The sequence below is a fragment of the Gossypium arboreum genome, chromosome 3 (assembly GCF_025698485.1).
Source record: "Gossypium arboreum isolate Shixiya-1 chromosome 3, ASM2569848v2, whole genome shotgun sequence".
Taxonomy (NCBI): domain Eukaryota; kingdom Viridiplantae; phylum Streptophyta; class Magnoliopsida; order Malvales; family Malvaceae; genus Gossypium; species Gossypium arboreum.
In genome coordinates, this window is record NC_069072.1 from 111400453 (window position 1) to 111420978 (window position 20526).

The window sequence follows — 20526 nt, forward strand, 5'->3', positions numbered from 1 at the left end:
AAATTTTCTAATTTAAGCCTCACACGCCGGTATGGAGACAATGCATACGCCCGTTCACTTTGGGATACGCCCGTGTCCCTAACTCGTGTGGGATTAATTGAATTTATTTTCTATCTCGAACCCATAGGGGTTTTCATAGGCCAAGCACACGCTCGTGTCCCTGGCCCGTGTCTTTCACATGGCCTAGACACGCCCTTGTGGTCTCCCGTGTCCAAAAACCCAGACATTTTGTTTATGACGTCAGCATGTATTTAGGGGCACACGGCCAAGACACACACCTGTGTGCTAGGCTGTACCCTCTACACGGTTGAGACACACGGCCGTGTCTCTTCCCATGTTTTTACTACCATGCATTCTGACTAAAGAAATTTAGGGAGAAGGGGAAACATGGCCATACCACACGCCCATGGGGTTGACCGTGTCTCACGCGCTGCCTAGACACACGCCCGTGTGTCTACCCGTGTGGACCCCTTTTAGGCTATAATTTCAAGCCAATGGTCACCCTCATCATTTCCTTACATATAAGAACCCCAAGTGCATTTAACATGACCCAAATATACTCAAGGACTATCCTCAATGAATCTATTGCATGTCTAACTCATCTCATCGGTTAAATACATACTCAATTATCCCCTTTTTATGATAAGGATTTCCGTCCCATTGAAACATATTTAAGCTTGGCTCATTATTACAATTCATTTCCAATTATAGCCTAACCATTTCCAAATGTTTTGATCACATTACGAATGCCTATTTATGAAGTACAACCTTTAATCATCACAAGAACATTTCAAACATAAACATGCATAGTTGGTAGGTCATAACTTACAACGAAATGAGCCATGTCTTATGGCCATGTAGCAAAAAGAATAAGTTTAACATTTAAGCCTTTACATTGGCCAACCAATGACATAAAACACCAAGTAACCACAAACTTATACATGCTATTGTAACAAAATAGAAGTATCTATATACCAAAATAGGACAAATAGATAGTGTTGACAATACCCCAACCGTCTTCCAATCTCTACGAGTCCTCGAGCACTGTAAGACAGGGAAAAGAGAGGGGTAAGCATTTACATGCTTAGTAAGCCCGAATAACTGGAAAGTAAACTTACTGATTAATTAGCAGACAACCATGTTAGACAACCAATCCAATAAATAAAGGATAGCCTCCTATTACATGCACTTAAACATCAAGTTAGTCCCACAATAATTCATCATGCAATTTGTCTTAGATGAGGTAATCATCCAACATTTTCATTTCTATACCTCTTGTTAATCCCGTTGAGTACCTCAAAAATCTGGATTGATTATCCATTTACCGTCAAGTTATAAGAGTGATCTTCTCAAGTACGCACTCCCGCGAACCTCACATCTTACGGTGGGATTACCAGTCTAGGTTAAATCCTCCGTAATATAAACTCATGGAGTGTTGTCGGGATTACCACTCCAGGCTAAATCCCTTATAGTGACAAACATCCTTAATGAGCTCGCATTTGAATTACCAGGCCAGGCTAAATTCAGACCATAATCGATTACTCGTCCAGGCTAAATCCTTAATGCACACATATTCTTTAGGAGGCTCGACCACTCAAGGAACACCCGTTCGGGCTAGATCCTTCTTATATTTCAGATCAAAAGGTTACCCGTCCGGGCTAAATCCTTTTCTACAACACATGCAGTATCTCAAGTCACGAAAGCCATGGTTTATCGATTGAATTTCCCTTTTAACTTCAACTGGGACATTTACCATCTTTTCATTATTATTATTAACACATTTCATAGATTTTCATGCCCTCATTATATACAACTATCACACATTCATAAAACATGCATTTAGGCATATTATGGGTTTACCTTAAGTTATTCGAACTTACCTGGTATTTGTGTTGGTTTTCACGTTTCGGTTATTCCGAAACCTTTCGTTTTCCTTGATCAACCTCTGAAATTTTTTCCTCGGGGTCTATAACAATAAAAATGAATTATCAATATCTCACATTATTCTTTTCGAGGCTAAATTTCACCCCCGAACAAAATGACCATTTTGCCCCTAACCTGTCACATTATTTACGACTTAATCTCTAGGCTCGTAAAATGATATACATGCAATTCCTTGGTTACCCAAGCCTAGCCGAATGCATTATAAACTCATCTAGCCCACATTTTCCTCTACCTAACATTTCTACCACATATTTTGTACGTTTTGCAAAAAGGTCCCTTTAGGGGCTTTTCATGAAAATCACTTAGAAAAATATGTTTAACACACATCTAACTTTCATAATCTTCCATAAAACATCAAAGAACAAACCTGTCACATATGGGTCACTTTGCATACATGAACCCTAGCTTAAAATATAGGTCGAAATGGAGAGAACATGTTACAAGGATCTCAAAAATACAAAAAACGTTAAAAATGGGGCTAGGAGTCACTTACTATTAAGCTTGAAAATGTTGAAAACCCTAGCTATAGAGGGCTTGAGAATTTCAGCCGATAGAAGGGAGAATATGGTCGATCTTTGCATTCATTTTCCCTTTTTATTGATTTTATTACCAAATGACCAAAATGCCACACCTTACTAAACTTCCAAAATTTTCCATGCATGCTCATTTTTGTCCAAAAACTTAGAAATTGAGAAAATTGCTCTTTAAGACCTTCTAATTAATAATCTAAAGCAATTTCATGCAAATTATTTCTAGAATCCAAGTTTTACAATTTATTCAATTTGGTTCTTATTTTCCAATTAGACACCTTACTCATAGAATTTCTTCATGGAACTTTAACACATGCATATTTTCATATTCTAGGCCTCATAATAATCACACAAAAAATATTTCAACGTTGGATTTGGGGTCTCAAAACCACTATTTCGACTAGGCCCTATTTCGGGATGTTACATTTCTCCCCTCTTAGGGACTTTTCTCGTCGAAAGTCTTACCAGTAAATAGGTTCGAATATTGGCTTCTCATGGTTTCTTCTGGTTTCCATGTACCCTCTTCCACACCAAGTCGATGCCATAAAACTTTTACTAAAGCCACATCTTTATTTCTCAGCTGTTTAACCTCACGAGCCAAAATCTTGACCGGATCTTCACCATAAGTCATGTCTAGTCTAATCTCAAAATCTCAATCTCTGTCGGTGAAATCACATGAGAGGGGTCTGATCGATATTTCCTTAACATAGATACATGGAACACATCGTGAATCTTTTCCAGTCCTGGTGGCAATGCCAAATGATAGGCTAATGGTCCAGCTCTTTTAGTGATCTTATGGTCTGATAAATCGCGAACTCAATTTGCCTTTCTGGCCAAATCTTAATACTTTTTTCCATGGAATACTTTGAAAATACCCTATCTCCAACTTGAAATTTGACCTCTTTCCTTTTCAGATCAGCATATGACTTTTTCCTATCCGACGCCGCTTTTAAGCAGTCACGTATCACTTTAACCATTTCTTCAGTTTCCTTGATCAGATCAACTCCGTAAATCTGACATTCTTTGAGTTTTGTCCAATACAATGGAGTTCGACACTTTCTGCCATACAAGGCCTCATAAGACACCATCTCCAAACTCGTTTGAAAACTGTTGTTGTAGGCGAACTCTACCAATGGTAGGTATTTTTCCCAACTGCCTTGAAATTTGAGGATGCTACATCGCAATATATCCTCAAGAATCTAAATCATCCGCTTAGTCTGACCATCAGTCTTTGGGTGAAAAGCTGTACTGAAGCTCAACCTAGTACCCAAGCCTTCTTGTAGCTTCTTCTAGAATCTTGAAGTGAATCTCGGATCTCCTTCTGAAATAATCGATAGCGGTACCCTGTGTAATCTCACAATCTCAGATATAAAGAAGTTGGCCAATTTATCAACTAAATAATCTATCCTTACCGAAATAAAATGAGCCGACTTTGTCAACTTATCCACCACAACCCATATAGCATCTTTCTTTTTAGGGGTCAATGGTAATCCTGTCACGAAGTCCATAGTAATTCTGACCACTTCCGTTCCAGGACCATCACAGGCTGTAACAAACCTGAAGGTACTTGATGTTCAGCATTGACTTGCTGACATATCAAGCATTTCGATACAAATTCGGAGATGTCTCTTTTCATGCTGTGCCACCAGTACATTTTCTTCAAATCATTATACATTTTGGTACTTCAAGGATGAATAGATAAACAACTATCATGTGCCTCTTGCAAAATTCTCTGAATAATTTCATCGTTCTTTGGTACACATACTCTGTCTCTGAACATCACACATCCATTAGAATCGATCTAAAAATTTGATTCGATGCCCGACTCACATTGAGTTCTTTTAGTTTGCAGGTCACTATCATTAGTCTGATCATCAAAAATTTCCTGAAGAAATGTCAACTTAGCCTTTAGCTCTTCCAAGACCGATCCATCATCAAACAATGCCAATTGGGTGTTCATGGCCTTCAATGCGAACAAAGATTTTCTGCTTAGCGCGTCGGCGACTACATTCGCCTTTCCCAGGTGGTAATCGATGGTTAACTTTTAATCTTTAATTAATTCTAACCATCTTCATTGTCTAAGATTCAATTCTTTTTGAGTCATCAATTACTTCAAACTCTTGTGGTCTGTGAATATACGACAAGTCCCACCATATAAATAATGTCACCAAATTTTCAAGGCAAAAACAATGGCGACAAGCTCTAAGTGTAACATCCTAATTTTTGGGTTTTTCGTGATTCCTGATATTTTAAGTAATTTTCTAAAATTTGGTATGTGATTATGGAATTCATAATTTGGGTGTGTAAATGGGCTTATGGAAGGCTTATGAGTTAGCCAAAACCCGGTTGAATTTTTAAATTTTGGACTTAGGAGTTAGGGGTTCTAGCTAGGTGCCTTATACTAAGTTGTGGGTAAAGTGTATCACAAAAAAGAGCTTTGGTAGAGTGGCAAGGGTGACGCCACTAAGCTAATAAAAAGGTGGCGTGTGGAGCATAAGGGAAGACCTGGGATCGATTCCCTGTGTTGGCAAATAAGGGTATTTATTTTTATGTGCAGGAAGGGTAAGTGTTGGAACCTAAGTGGATTCTGTAAGAGGAGAGTTGGATCAAGTCAAATGCATGGATTAAGGAGGGATAAGGGGAGAGATTTTAGGGATTTGAGAGAAGGATAGAGCTTAGCCGTTTGAAAGGGGTTAGAGAGGGAATTCGGCAGAAGGGTATTAGGTTAGTAATTTCGGCATTAGGGTCTTAGCTGTGCCGTTTTCTCTTTTGTTTTAGTTTTTCTCTTCTTTTCTTCCCTAGCCGAATCTACCATCCTTCCTCTCATCTTTTCTCCATTTTCTTTTTCAAAATCCAGCCTATTACTTTCCTCTACTCATTTATTATTTCTTTCTTTAATCTCTACTTCTGCCGAAATACCGCAAAAAGCCGAAATCAGTGAAGATAGGTGGGTGCCGATTCTTTGTGACCAGCAACCTTTTCTTTCCTTTTCAATAGTTAGCGTTCAATTCCTTTACCTTTTAGGCATCCGGATTCAAGAGGAGGAAGACTGTGGTAAGTGTTCAAACTCTAAACAATTCCTAGTGTAACTATGGCCAAAAGTCAAACCCCTCTAGTTTAGGGAGGTGGCGAATGTGGGTGTAGGCCTTATGGGGTCTTCTTTTAATATTTTTGGTTTATTTATTGAAGGAGCAGCAAGGTGTAGTGTCGACTTGGAGTAGCTTGGATCACCGGAGTGGCTAGACCTAGTCATCAATTGCGACAAAGGTAAGATTCCTAAGGCCATTATGGATGGTGGCCAAATGTGTAAGTATTAGTATTAGATGATTTGAGGTTTGGTTCAATTATGGGAAGCTGATTATTAACGATGGATTATAGGAGAAATCGTGTAGGAGATCTCGTCGAGGAATATCGCCAAACAGGTGTGTAACGAACCCTTTTCATAGTTTAAAGCGATAAATGCCGAAAAGTCGAAATGCCAAATTCGGCATTTCGAGGACTGAGCAAGTTTAACGCTCACTAGTTAGTTAGAATCGATGAGATGATGATCGGGAATAATGGAAACGGTAAGGATGTGTTTTTGGCGTTCACGGTAAGTTGGGCCTCGAAGGGCTGAATCAGGGCCCAATAGGCTTTCGGGCCCATTTGGGTAAATTTGGTAGGAAATGGAAATCTATTAAATTGCATGTTAAAACTGTTAATACTGTTATGGATATAGGCTAAATGGGCCTAGATGACAGAATCGGCTAAGTAGGGCCCATTAGGGGTTTTTGGCCCAATAACTCGTTTTAGCTAAAAATGGGCCAGAATCACTGTTTGTACCCATGAATTGTTTGTAACCTTTAATGAATATGGAAACCCTAATCTTTGGTAAAATTACAAGATTACCCTTATAATATGAAAATGACCGTTTTGCCCCTAGGTAAAAATGACCATTATACCCCTAGGGTTTATATATGAACTTAATGCATGGGATTTTGATAAACATGATATGTATGATATGCACATGACATGTATGATATGCACATGATATGTATGATATGCACACGAGATGTTCATAAATGCATTGGGATGGGTTTTTATATGGATGGAGGAAGTGCAAAAGGGCTTATGCCCTGCTTATTAAAAGGGCTTATGCCCCGTTATTAAAAGGGCTTATGCCCGCTTATTAAAGGGCTTATGCCCGATTATTAAAAAGGGCTTTGCCCGATTATTAAAAGAGGCTAGGCCTCCGGTTATATGATAAAGCTATCTTTGCCGGTGAAGAGTTATGGCGGGGTGGGTCGAGTTAATCCCCACATGGTGGTTGGTACGGGTGGAGAGTAGCGGATGGTGGGTTGATTAGCCTCCCAAATGGGTTGCATTCTTTCATTGACATTACATGTGACATAAAAATGGGCCTTTGGGCGTCGGGCATTCTGAGAAAGGCTTCGCCCAAGAATATGAAATATGAAAAGGCTTCGCCCAGTGTTATGAATTATGAAATATGAAAAGGGCTATGGCCCAATACATGTTTGAGATTGGTTTTGGGCTTAGACCCAACAGGCTGTAATTGTTTTGGGCTCGAAAGGGCTTGTTGCACACTGAGTTTCCAAACTCACCCCTTTCCTTAACCTTGCAGTGAGCCTTGATGTGGGGACTTGGTAGGAGGGATTTGAGTAGCCACGGTGATTGTCTTTGGACTATTAAATAAGCATTGGTTTTCATTAGTTTCCCTTTAATTATTATTTATTTTTGGGTTGTAATAAGGCTATTTTAACCTTCCTTTTATTTCTTTTCGGGATTATTTTAATTTTAATAACTTCAAACCTGGTTGATAATTATTCAAATGGGCTAGACTTAGGACGTGTTTTCAAAACGATACTTGTTTTCAAAAGAGTTCAACACCACGATTAATCGATTTATCAAAGTCGTTCACTTAAACAAATCTAAACTCGATATAACAAAGTGTGGCTATGGTTGTGGGCATGTCTAGGATTGGATCCAATCAAAGAGCTTGGTACTTAAGCAGCCTTCATGGCTCACCTCCTCTATCTCGAATACCTACCTGGTGCCCAGCTTCCATACACCTTGTTAACTCAACAAAATATATGGTTTTTAAAACACTAAAACGGAACATGGGTTTTCAACTCCAATGTGGCACGTCAGATTCGGCCATAACGTCTGGGCTGGGTTTGGGGTGTTACATTTAGTGGTATCAGAGCTAAGTTGCAACAACTCGGCTGTGGATCGGGTCCAAAAATGTTTTCGAAAACTTAGGCCTAAAAAGGGTATTTTTGAAAATAGTTTTTTTTGAGATGTTTTATGGGAATATATGTTAAAAAGGTACAAGTTTTTCTGTTTTAAATTAAGAGTTCAAAATAAAGGGAGATTTCAAATCAAAGTTTTTAAATTTCTATTTTTGGTGATTAAAAACATGGTTTTTTCAAGTTCTGGATTGAAGAAAGAAGTGGCGCTTGAATCCGGCACCAAGTGCGTAAGTATATTTTCTTTATGATATATGATATGATATTATGAATAGTATTGAGACTCTACTATGATACTTTAGCTAGGGTAGAGCAGTATGCGGTAGGAATGAGGCTGTAGCTAGGCTACGATGATACTGAAAACAATCCTTGAACTGCTATATCTCCATAAGACATTTTCTTAATAAGCAAGTGGAGCGTTATACTAATTTCATAAAACTCGTAAAATGAAAATTCGATATGAGTACAAGAGGAGCTCATGGGACGAGGCCGCGGACGTGGTCGCGGAAGGGTGCAAGTGAATCTTCATCCTCGGGGCATAGGCCGGTGAGGAGCCGTCATGCCACAAGCAACGGAGACTGGGTCTTATGATCGGGTCGGGGATGACGCTTTATACCAAGCCATGTTAAGGGTTTTAGAAAGAGTGGTGGAGCTAATCTTGGGACGGTGAATAGGGGTCTATATCGGAGCGACTCGGGCCAACGGAGCGAAGTATTTAGGGTGTATCTAGAGTAGCCCCAAATGTGGCGAATATTGGCTAGAGGCAATGAGCGGATCATGGATGATCTAGACTGCTCAGTGGAGCAAAAGCTGAAAGGAGCTGTGTCGCTGCTACGGGACCGTAAGAGAGAGTACCCCAATTGAGCAAGTAACCTGGGAATTGTTCAAAACGGCTTTTAAAGGGAGGTATGTTGGATCAAGCTATGTGGATGCTCGTCAGAAGGAATTCTTGAATCGACTCAAGGTGATAAGGCAGTAGCAGTATGAGGCAAAATTTTGAGGTCGAGTCGATATGCTAGTGGCATTGTGGCAAATCGAATATGAGCGCAGTGTCCGATTTGAGGATGGTCTCCATGACGAGCTTAGGATATTAATAGCTCCACGAGAGGGAGCGTGGTTTTGCTGCATTGGTAGAAAAGGCAAAAATAGCCGAGGAGGTGAAGCCGGTGAGCGACAGAATCGTGAGAAGGATCGACCAGATTCAAGAGGATTTTAGACCCTCAAGTGCTGCTAATTGAAATGTTAAAAGAGCAAGGATGGAGGAACCAGATTCGAAGCGGTTCGATAGAATACTTATAGACCGCAGCTTGCGGGACTGTGGTAAGATGCATATGGGGAGGCTGGAAACGAATGGAGCATGTTTTGATGTGGGTCTAAGGAGCATAAGTTCGAGAGTGTCCTCGGAGGACAGCTCAGGAGCTAGCGGCGGAGCAAAGGGATGTCCAACCACGGTGAGGAGGACCACCACCACAGAGGGGTCGTGGGCAAGGTAGAGGTGGAAATGGTAATGGACGAGGACGTGGGGCACCTGGCAGAGGTGCTGGACATACTGAAGTTCGACAACCGGTGTTGGTTTATGCTGCACGACGTCGTGAGGAGGGAGACACTCCTGATGTTATAACTGGTACGTTCTTCATCCATAGCATGCCTTACACTACTTTGATTGATGTGGGTTTCACCCACTCGTACGTTGCTTATGATGTATCTGGGGCTTTGGATGTGCTTCCTGAGAAGACTGTGAGTGAGGTATCAGTGATAAGTCCATTGGGACATTCGGTTAAGGTAGATAAAATTTTTAGGGTAGTACCGTTAGTGACACAAGATAAAATCTTTGAAGGAGATTTGATGGAGCTGCCATTTTGGGATTTTGATCTTATCTTGGGAATGGACTGGTTAACTAAGCACAAGGTGACGTTGGATTGTGCTGCAAAAAGGATGGTACTAAGAACTGCCGAAGATGAGGAGATAATGGTCATAGGGGAACGAAGGGACTATTTGTCCAATGTTGTTTTGGCTTTAAGAGCCGAGAATTTGATTCGGAAAGGTTGTGAGGCGTACTTGGCCCTTATAAGTCAAACAGGACTTGAGGAAATAACGGTAGAGTCAGTTAGGACTATTAAGGAATTTCAGGATGTATTCCTGATGAACTTCTGGATTACCCCGAAGCGAGAGAAGTCGAGTTTGGAATCGACTTACTACCGGAACGACTCTCGTGTCCATTGCACCTTATAGGATGGCACCAAAGGAGTTGGTAGAATTGAAAGCTCAGATTCAAGAGCTGTTGGATAGAGGGTTTATAAGACCAAGTGTTTCCCCGTGGGGAGCACCGGTACTGTTCGTAAAGAAGAAAGATGGGACTATGCGAATGTGTATTGACTATAGGCAGTTGAATAAACTAACTATCAAGAACAAGTATCCGTTCCAAGAATCGATGATCTGTTAGACCAATTAAAAGGAGCCTCGGTGTTTTCTAAGATTGACCTTCGGTCGGGATATCATCAATTAAGAGTTAAAGAGGGGGAGATTTATAAGACGGCGTTCAGGACTCAATATGGTCATTACGAGTTTCTGGTAATGCCTTTTGGGTTGACTAATGCATCGGCAGCATTCATGGATTTGATGAATCGGGTATTCCAGCCATACTTGGATCGGTTCATAGTCGTTTTTATTGACGATATCTTGGTGTATTCGGAAACAGAAGAGAAGCATGATGAGCATCTTCGTGTAGTGCTGCAAGTGTTAAGGGAGAAGCAACTTAATACAAAGTTTAGTAAGTGCGAGTTTTGGCTGAAGGAAGTTACCTTCTTGGGACATGTTGTGTCTGTCGAGGGGATCAAGGTGGACCCTCGAAAGATTGAAGCAATTTTGGAATGGAAGCCACCAAGTCGAATGAGATTCAAGTTTTCGGGGTTGGCGGTTATTATCGGAGATTCGTGGAAGGATTTTACGTGTTGGCAAGACCGTAATCTAAACTTATAAGGAAGGAGTACCTTTTGTTTGGACAAATAAGCGACAAGAGGCTTTTGAGAGGTTGAAGAAGGTTTTGTGGAAGTGCCGTTTGATTCACCCGAGTTTGGTAAGGATTTCCTTGTGTCCAACAATGCGTCACATGTAGGTTTGAAATGCGTGTTGATGCAAGAGGGTAAAGTAGTCGCTTATGCTTCACTTACGACTTAAGCCGCATGAGGTGAACTACCCTACGCATGACTTGGAATTGGCGGTAATCTTTGCACTTAAGATATGGAGGCATTACGTATGGAGAGAAATGCATCATCTATACGGATCACAAGAGTCTTAAGTACTTGCGACTCAAAAGGAGTGAATCTTAGGTAGTGAAGGTGGATAGAGTTGTTAAAGGACTATGACTGTTCGATTGAGTATCATCCAGGTAAGGCGAATGTCGTGGCTGATGCGCTAAGTCGAAGGGCTGTGGCGGAATTAAAGGCGATGTTTGCTCGTCTAAGTTTGTATGACAACGGAAGTTTATTGGCGGAGTTGCAAGTAAGACCGACTTGGGTAGAACAGATTAAGAAGCAATAGTTGGAGGACGAGTCGTTGGTTTCTCGGTTTCAGCAAGTTGAGAAGGGGGAGAATCCTGACTTTGGGTTAAATAGTAAAGGAGTTCTTTGTTTTCGAGGAAGAATTTGTATGCCGAAAGACTCCGACTTGAGATTGATGATTTTGCAAGAGGCACATAATGGAACTTGTGCTATGCATCCAGGAGGGAGTAAGTTGTATCGAGACTTGCGAGAGCAATATTGGTGGCCTGGGCTTAAGCGAGAAGTGACCGAATTTGTAGGGAGATGTTTGACATGTCAACAAGTGAAGGCCGAGCATCAACTACCTTCGGGATTGTTACAACCGGTAAAGATACCACTTTGGAAGTGGGAAAGGGTAACATAGACTTTGTGAGTGGGTTGCCGTTGACACCTTCTAAGAAGGATTCGGTTTGGGTGATTGTGGATAGACTCACGAAATCTACTCATTTCATACCTGTCCGAACCGATTACTCACTTCAGAAGTTGGCCAGATTGTATGTGGCGAAAATAGTACGGTTGCATGGTGTGCCAATATCTATAATTTCAGACCGAGACCCAAGGTTTACATCTCGGTTTTGGCAGAAGTTGCATGAGCATTGGGAACGCGATTAGATTTCAGTATGGCTTTTCACCCTCAGTCGGATGGGCGATGGAGAGGGTTATTGATTTTAGAGGATATGTTGAGGGTTGTCTTTGTTGAGTTTAGAGGCATTTGGGAGGACCATTTGCCATTGACGGAGTTCGCGTATAACAACAGTTACCAAGCAAGTATTCAGATGGCTCCATATGAGGCACTATATGGGCGAAGGTGTCGTTCGCCTACTTGTTGGGCAGAATTGGGGGAAAGGAGAATACTTGGACCGAGTTGGTAGGTCGACATCGAAAACAAGATTAGGGTGATCGGAAGAGGTTAAAGAGGCGACGGATCGACAAAAGTCTTATGCCGATCTGAGCGTAAGGATATTGAATATGCGGTAGGGACATGGTCTTTTGAAAGTTTCACCTTGGAAGAAGATTTTGAGATTTGGTAAGAAGGGTAAGTTGAGCCCACGGTTTATTGGGCCTTACCGAATCACTAAGCGGATAGGGCCGGTGGCTTATCAGTTGGAGTTACCTCGAATCGGATCGCATTCACGATGTCTTCCATGTGTCCATGCTAAGGCGATATCGTTCTGACCCAACTCATATCGTGCCAGTTGCAGAAGTTGAGGTACGGTCAGATTTGACCTTTGAAGAGGAACCTGTGCAAATACTTGATCGTGATGTCAAGGTGTTGAGAAGGAGGTCAGTCCCATTGGTGAAGGTACTTTGGAGGAACAATGGCAAAGAAGAAGCTACTTGGGAGACCGAAGAGGCAATGCGTCAGCAGTACCCTCAACTGTTTGGATTAGGTAAATTTTGAGGCCAAAATTTCTTTAAGGAGGGTAGAGTTGTAACATCCTGATTTTCGGGTTTTTCGCGATTCTTGATATTTTAAGTAATTTTCTAAAATTTGGTATGTGATTATGGAATTCATAATTTGGGTGTGTAAATGGGCTTATGGAAGGCTTATGAGTTAGCCAAAACCCGGTTGAATTTTTAAATTTTGGACTTAGGAGTTAGGGGTTCTGGCTAGGTGCCTTATATTAAGTTGTGGGTAAAGTGTATCACAAAAAAGAGCTTTGGTAGAGTGGCAAGGGTGACGCCACTAAGCTCCTAAAAAGGTGGCATGTGGAGCATAAGGGAAGACCTGGGATCGATTCCCTGTGTTGGCAAATAAGGGTATTTATTTTTATTTGCAGGAAGGGTAAGTGTTGGAACCTAAGTGGATTCTGTAAGAGAAGAGTTGGATCAAGTCAAACGCATGGATTAAGGAGGGATAAGGGGAGAGATTTTAGGGATTTGAGAGAAGGATAGAGCTTAGCCGTTTGGAAGGGGTTAGAGAGGGAATTCGGCAGAAGGGTATTAGGTTAGTAATTTCGGCATTAGGGTCTTAGCTGTGCCGTTTTCTCCTTTGTTTTAGTTTTTCTCTTCTTTTCTTCCCTAGCTGAATCTACCATCCTTCCTCTTATCTTTTCTCCATTTTCTTTTTCAAAATCCAGCCTATTACTTTCCTCTACTTATTTATTATTTCTTTCTTTAATCTCTACTTCTGCCGAAATACCGCAAAAAGCCGAAATCAGTGAAGATAGATAGGTGCCGATTCTTTGTGACCAGCAACCTTTTCTTTCCTTTTCAATAGTTGGCATTCAATTCCTTTACCTTTTAGGCATCCGGATTCAAGAGGAGGAAGACTGTGGTAAGTGTTCAAACTCTAAACAATTCCTAGTGTAACTATGGCCAAAAGCCGAAACCCCTCTAGTTTAGGGAGGTGGCCGAATGTGGGTGTAGGCCTTATGGGGTCTTATTTTAACATTTTTGGTTTATTTATTGAAGGAGCAGCAAGGTGTAGTGTCGACTTGAGTAGCTTGGATCACTGGAGTGGCTAGACCTAGTCATCAATTGCGACAAAGGTAAGATTCCTAAGGCCATTATGGATGGTGGCTAAATGTGTAAGTATTAGTATTAGATGATTTGAGTTTTGGTTCAATAATGGGAAGCTGATTATTAACGATGGATTAGAGGAGAAATCGTGTAGGAGATCTCGTCAAGGAATATCGCCAAACAGGTGTGTAACGAACCCTTTTCATAGTTTAAAGTGATAAATGTCGAAAAGCCGAAATGCCGAAATTCTGGCATTTCGAGGACTTGTGAGCAAGCGAACACTCACTAGTTAGTTAGAATCGATGAGATGATGATTGGGAATAATGGAAACGGTAAGGACGTGTTTTTGGCGTTCACGGTAAGTTGGGCCTCGAGGGGCTGAATTAGGGCCCAATAAGCTTTTGGGCCCATTTGGGTAAATTTGGTAGGAAATGGAAATCTGTTAAATTGCATGTTAAAACTGTTAATACTGTTATGGATATAGGCTAAATGGGCCTAGATGACAGAATCGGCTAAGTAGGGCCCATTAGGGGTTTTTGGCCCAATAACTCGTTTTAGCTAAAATGGGCCGTAATCACTTGTTTGCACCCATGAATTGTTTGTAATCAGTTAATGAACATGGAAACCCTAATCTTTGGTAAAATTACAAGATTACCCTTATAATATGAAAATGACCGTTTTGCCCCTAGGTAAAAATGACCATTATAGCCCTAGGGTTTATATATGAACTTAATGCATGGGATTTTGATAAACATGATAAGTATGATATGCACATGACATGTATGATATGCACAAGATATGTATGATATGCACACGAGATGTTCATAAATGCATTGGGTTGGGTTTTTATATGGATGGAGGAAGTGCAAAAGGGCTTATGCCCCAGTTATTAAAAGGGCTTATGCCCCAGTTATTAAAAGGGCTTATGCCCCAGTTATTAAAGGGCTTATGCCCCAGTTATTAAAAAAGGGCTTTGCCCCAGTTATTAAAAGAGGCTAGGCCTCTAGTTATATGATAAAGACTATCTTTGCCAAGTGGAGAGTTATGGCGGGGTGGGTCGAGTTAATCCCCACATGGTGTGTTGGTTGGTACGGGTGGAGAGTAGCGGATGGTGGGTTGAGTAGCCTCCCAAATGGGTTGCATTCTTTCATTGACATTACATGTGACATAAAATGGGCCTTTGGGCGTCTGGGATTCTGATAAAGGCTTCGACCAAGAATATGAAATATGAAAAGGCTTCGGCCCAGTGTTATGAATTATGAAATATGAAAAGGGCTATGGCCCAGTACATGCTTGAGATTGGTTTTGGGCTTAGACCCAACAGGCTGTTATTGTTTTGGGCTCTGAAAGTTGCTTGTTGCACACTGAGTTTCCAAACTCACCCCCTTTCCTTAACCTTGCAGGTGAGCCTTGATGTGGGGACTTGGGCCAGAGGGGATTCAAAGTAGCCACGGTGATTGTCTTTGGACTATTAAATAAGCGTTGGTTTTCATTAGTTTCCCTTTAATTATTATTTATTTTTGGGTTGTAATAAGGCCATTTTAACCTTCCTTTTATTTCTTTTCGGGATTATTTTAATTTTAATAACTTCAAACCTGGTTGATAATTATTCAAATGGGCTAGACTTAGGACGTGTTTTCAAAACGATACTTGTTTTCAAAAGAGTTCAACACCACGATTAATCGATTTATCAAAGTCGTTCACTTAAACAAATCTAAACTCGATATAACAAAGTGTGGCTATGGTTGTGGGCATGTCTAGGATTGGATCCAATCAAAGAGCTTGGTACTTAAACAGCCTTCATGGCTCACCTCCTCTATCTCGGATACCTACCTGGTGCCCAGCTTCCATACACCATGTTAACTCAACAAAATATATGGTTTTTAAAACACTAAAACGGAACATGGGTTTTCAACTCCAATGTGGCATGTCAAATTCGGCCATAACGTCTGGGCTGGGTTTGGGGTGTTACACTAAGTCGTGCGTCAAATAATTCTTCTTGTGTGGCTTCAATTGCCATGAAGTGTAAGCTATCACCTTGCTATTTTTCATAAGCACATAACCCAGTCCATTTAAGGACGTATCGCTGTGGACCACAAACTCTTTTTCCGACTCGGGTAATACTAGAATTGGAGCTTCAGTCCGCAATGTCTTCAACTTCTCGAAACTCTGCTGAAACTTTTCTGACCATTCAAGCTTAACGTCTTTCGGTAGCAACCTTGCCATTGGAGTTGCTATCATAGAGAATTCTTTCAGAAATCTTCGTAGTAACCGGCTAAGCCCAAAAAGCTCCTAACCTCGGTTACATTTTTAGGTGGTTTTCATTCAACAATACAGAGATCTTACTTGGATCAACTAGAATGCCATCACCCGAAACAATATGACCCAAAAACCCTACCTCTTGAAGCCAAAACTCACTCTTGCTAAACTTAGCATACAATTGTTTTTCCCGTAAGGTCTGCAACACAGTCCTCAGACGCTTCATATGCTCTGTCTCATCCTTGGAATAAATCAAAATGTCATCAATGAACACAACGAAAAACTTGTCCAAGTATCACCGATTAGGACCATAAATACGGCCTGTGCGTTCGTCAACCCAAACAGCATGACAAGAAATTCATAGTGGCCATACCTCGATCTGAAAGCTATCTTAGGCACATCCAATTCCTTAACTCGCAACTGACAATAGTCGGATCACAAGCTATCTTAGAGAATACAGTGGCTCCCCTCAACTGGTCGAACAAATCATCGATCCTTGGCAAAGGATACTTATTCTTGATAGTTACCTTGTTCAGTTGCCGATAATCTATACATAGCCTCATTGACCCATCTTTCTTCTTTACAAATAGTACGGAAGCACCTCAAGGTGAAAAGCTCGGCCTTGCAAAACCTTTATCCGTCAGTTCTTGCAACTGAGATTTTAACTCTTTTAGCTCGGTTGTGCCATCCAATACAGAGCAATAGAAATAGGAGCTATTCCTGGAACCAGTTCAATACCAAACTCTATCTCTTTATCGAAAGGTAATTCAGGTAATTCCACTGGGAACACATTTAGATATTCACATACTATTGGTATAGACTCAATCTTAAACTCCGTTTCCTTAGTGTTCAGTATAAAAGCAAGGAAGGCTTCTTTCCCTTTTCTCATATATCTTTGAGCCATTATTGATGTAATTATAACCGGTGGTGTACCCAATTCTCTTGAATTAACCAGTAGAACCTCACCATCTGGGTACTTCAATTCAATATACTTACTACCACAGTTTACATTTACATCATGCAGGGTTAACCAATCTATGCCAAGTATTACATCAAACTCATCAAATGGCAACAACATAAGGTTAGTCGGAAAACAATGACCCTAGATCGTCAAAGGACAATTCTTACAGACCGTATCAAAAAGGACTGACTTGCCTAATGGGTTCAACACTCTAATTATAAATTCTATAGGTTCAATGGATATATTCATACTAGACACCAATCTCATGCAAACGTATGAATGCGTCGATCCCAGATCAATTAAGGCAACAATACAACTGTTAAAAAGAAAAAGGGTACCCATGATGACGTCAGGAGCAGAAGCTTCCTCTCGAGTGCGTATTGCATACATTCTTGCCGGTGTTCGAGCCTCTGATTTAGTAGTGTCTTTGGCCACAACTCGACTGCCACTAGCACTTGCAGGATATCTCGGAGGTTTACCTCGTGAAATAGTAGCACTTGACTTCGGGGCTAATTCCACCTCCTTATTGGTTTGCTCTGGGCAGTCTCTAAGGAAGTGGTCAAGAGAACCACATCTATAGCTCACACTACTCTTCATTTAGCACTCTCCGAAGTGAAATTTATTGTAGCTTTTACACTTTGGGTTTTGGTCATCTACACTCCCCACACAAGTCACTATCGGGGAGGAAGACTTCTGGTTACGTCGTTTGGAGTTTCTCGCACTACCCAAAAATCCTACCGATGAAGTGGAGCGTTCATGTAGGCTCCTTGATTTTTTAGTGGGAAATGAGAGTATCTTACCACTAGACCTCTTGTTCAAAACTCGAGCTTCTCTCTTTGCTTGCTTCCTTTCATTATTGAGCTCCTCGGCTTTCTTGGTCTGATCAACTAATGCAGCAAACTCTCGAATATCAAGGAACCCAATTAACAACTCGATTTCCTCATTCAGACCTTTCTCAAAGTGTTTACACATTTTTGACTCTGTCTGAACCCATTCAGTTGCATACTGACTTATTCTTACGAATTCCCTTTCATATTTAGATACCATCTTACTTTCTTGTTTGAGTTCCAGGAACTCCTTTCACTTCGAGTCTAAGAACCTTTGTCTGATGTATTTCTTCTTAAGCTCCACTTGGAAAAATTCCCAAGTGATGTTTTCCTTATGCACCACTGAAGATATGGTCTTCGACAAGTGGTATGTGGTATCCTTTAGAAGAGATACAACACACTTTAAACAATCCTTAGGTGTACATGATAACTCGTCCAATACTCGTGTAGTGTTCTCGAGCCAGAACTCGGCTCATTCAACATCATCATCAATCTTAGCTTTAAATTCTTTAGCCCTACACTTCCTAAGCTTATCCACTAGGGCTTTACCAATTCTTACAGGTGACATACCTCGTGGCACTTCCTCATCAGGTCGGTTGGGGGGCGAGGGAGGTCGTGGTATGTTGGGGCGATTTCTCAAATAATCCCTAAACCACTCAACCATCTTGTCGAAGAAGGAGGCTCTGGCCTATTCTCGGCCTTTAGACATAGGCCTTCTACTACTACTAGAAACAGCTCGTTGTACAGAAGTTAGAGCATAGCTCTCGGTTCCCTCAGACTCATCTTGTGCTTGATTGGAAGGCATTCACTATATTCAAAGACAATTAAACAGTTACGGGATGTCACACTATCAACATTCGTATAATGACATGTTTAGTTAAACTCGATACACCGTACTATAGTCCTAGAATAGACTAAATCGTAGCTCTGATACCACTAAATGTAACACCCCTTACCCATACCCGAGATTGAGACTAGATACGAGGCTTTACCAGGCACATACTGAGACATTTTTAGGAAATACGGGTTATAAAAATTTGTTCCAAATTAAAACCAATCAGGAAACATCTCAGTGACCTTATTATGGGCCTACCAGTCCCAAAACATACATTGAGAATGGTCCGGACAAAACCGAGAACCTAAGAAAATTTTAAGAAAATTTTCTAAGTTATGGCTCACACCCCCGTGTAGAGACAATGCACATGCCCGTGTGCTTTGGGACACGCCCATGTCCCTAACCCGTGTGGGATTAATTGAATTTATTTTCTATCTTGAACCTAAAGGGGTTTTCACACAGCCAAGCACACGTCCGTGTCCCTGGCCCGTTTCTTTCACACTGCCTAGACTCGCTCGTGTGGTCGCCCATGTCTAAAAACTCGGACATTCTATTTATGACGTCAGCATGTATTTAGGGGCACACGACCAAGACACACGCCTGTGTGCTAGGCCATGCCCTCTTCACAGTTGAGACACACGGTCATGTCTCTTCCCGTGTTTCTACTACAATGCATTCTGACTAAAGAAATTTTAGGGGCAGGGGCCACACGGCCTAGACACACGCCCGTGTGTCTACTCATGTAGACCCTTTTTAGGCTATAATTTCAAGCCAATGATCACCTTCATCATTTCCTCACATATAATAACCCCAATTGCATTTAACATGACCCAAATATACTCAAGGACTATCCTCAATAAATCTATTGCAAGTCAACCTCATCTCATCGGTTAAATACATACTTAATTATCCCCTTTTTTATGATAAGGATTTCCGTCCCATTAAAACATATTTAAGGTTGGCTCATTATTACAATTCATTTCCAATTATGGCCTAACCATTTCCAAATGTTTTGACCAATTTACGAATCCCTATTTATGACGTACCACCTTTAATCATCACAAGAACATTTCAAACATAAACATGCATGGTTGGTAGGTCATAACCTACAACGAAATGGGCCATGTCTTATGGCCATGTACCAAAAAGAATAAGTTTAACATTTAAGCCTTTACATTGGCCAACCAATGACATATAACACCAAGTAACCACAAACCTGTACATGCTATTGTAACAAAATAGAAGTATCTATATACCAAAAACAGGACAAATAGATAGTGCTGGCAATACTCCAACAGTCTTCCAATCTCTACGAGTACTCGAGCTCTGTAAGACAGGGAAAAGAGAGGGGTAAGCATTTACATGCTTAGTAATCTCTAATAACTAGAAAGTAAACTTACCGATTAATTAGCATACAACCATGTTAGACAACCAATCCAATAAATAGAGGATAGCCTCCTATTACATGCACTCAAACATCAAGTTAGTCCCACAATAATTCATCATGTAATTTGTCTTAGATTAGCTCATCATCCAACATTTTCATTTCTATACCTCATGTTAATTTCGTTGAGTACCTCAAAAATATGGATGGATTATCCATTTACCCCCAAGTTATAAGAGTGATCTTCTCAAATACGCACTCCCATGAACCTCACATCTTACAGTGGGATTACCTGTCCAGGCTAGTCCATTATAGTGACAAACACCCTTAATGAGCTCGGATTTGAATTACCAGTCCAAGCTAAATTCAGACCCTAATCGGATTACCCGTCCGGGCTAAATCCTTAATGCACACATATTCTTCGGGAGGCTCGATCACTTAAGGAACACCTTTCCGGGCTAAATACTTCCTATATTTGTGATCAACGGATTACCCGTCTGGGCTAAATCCTTTTCTGCAACACATGTAGGATCTCTAG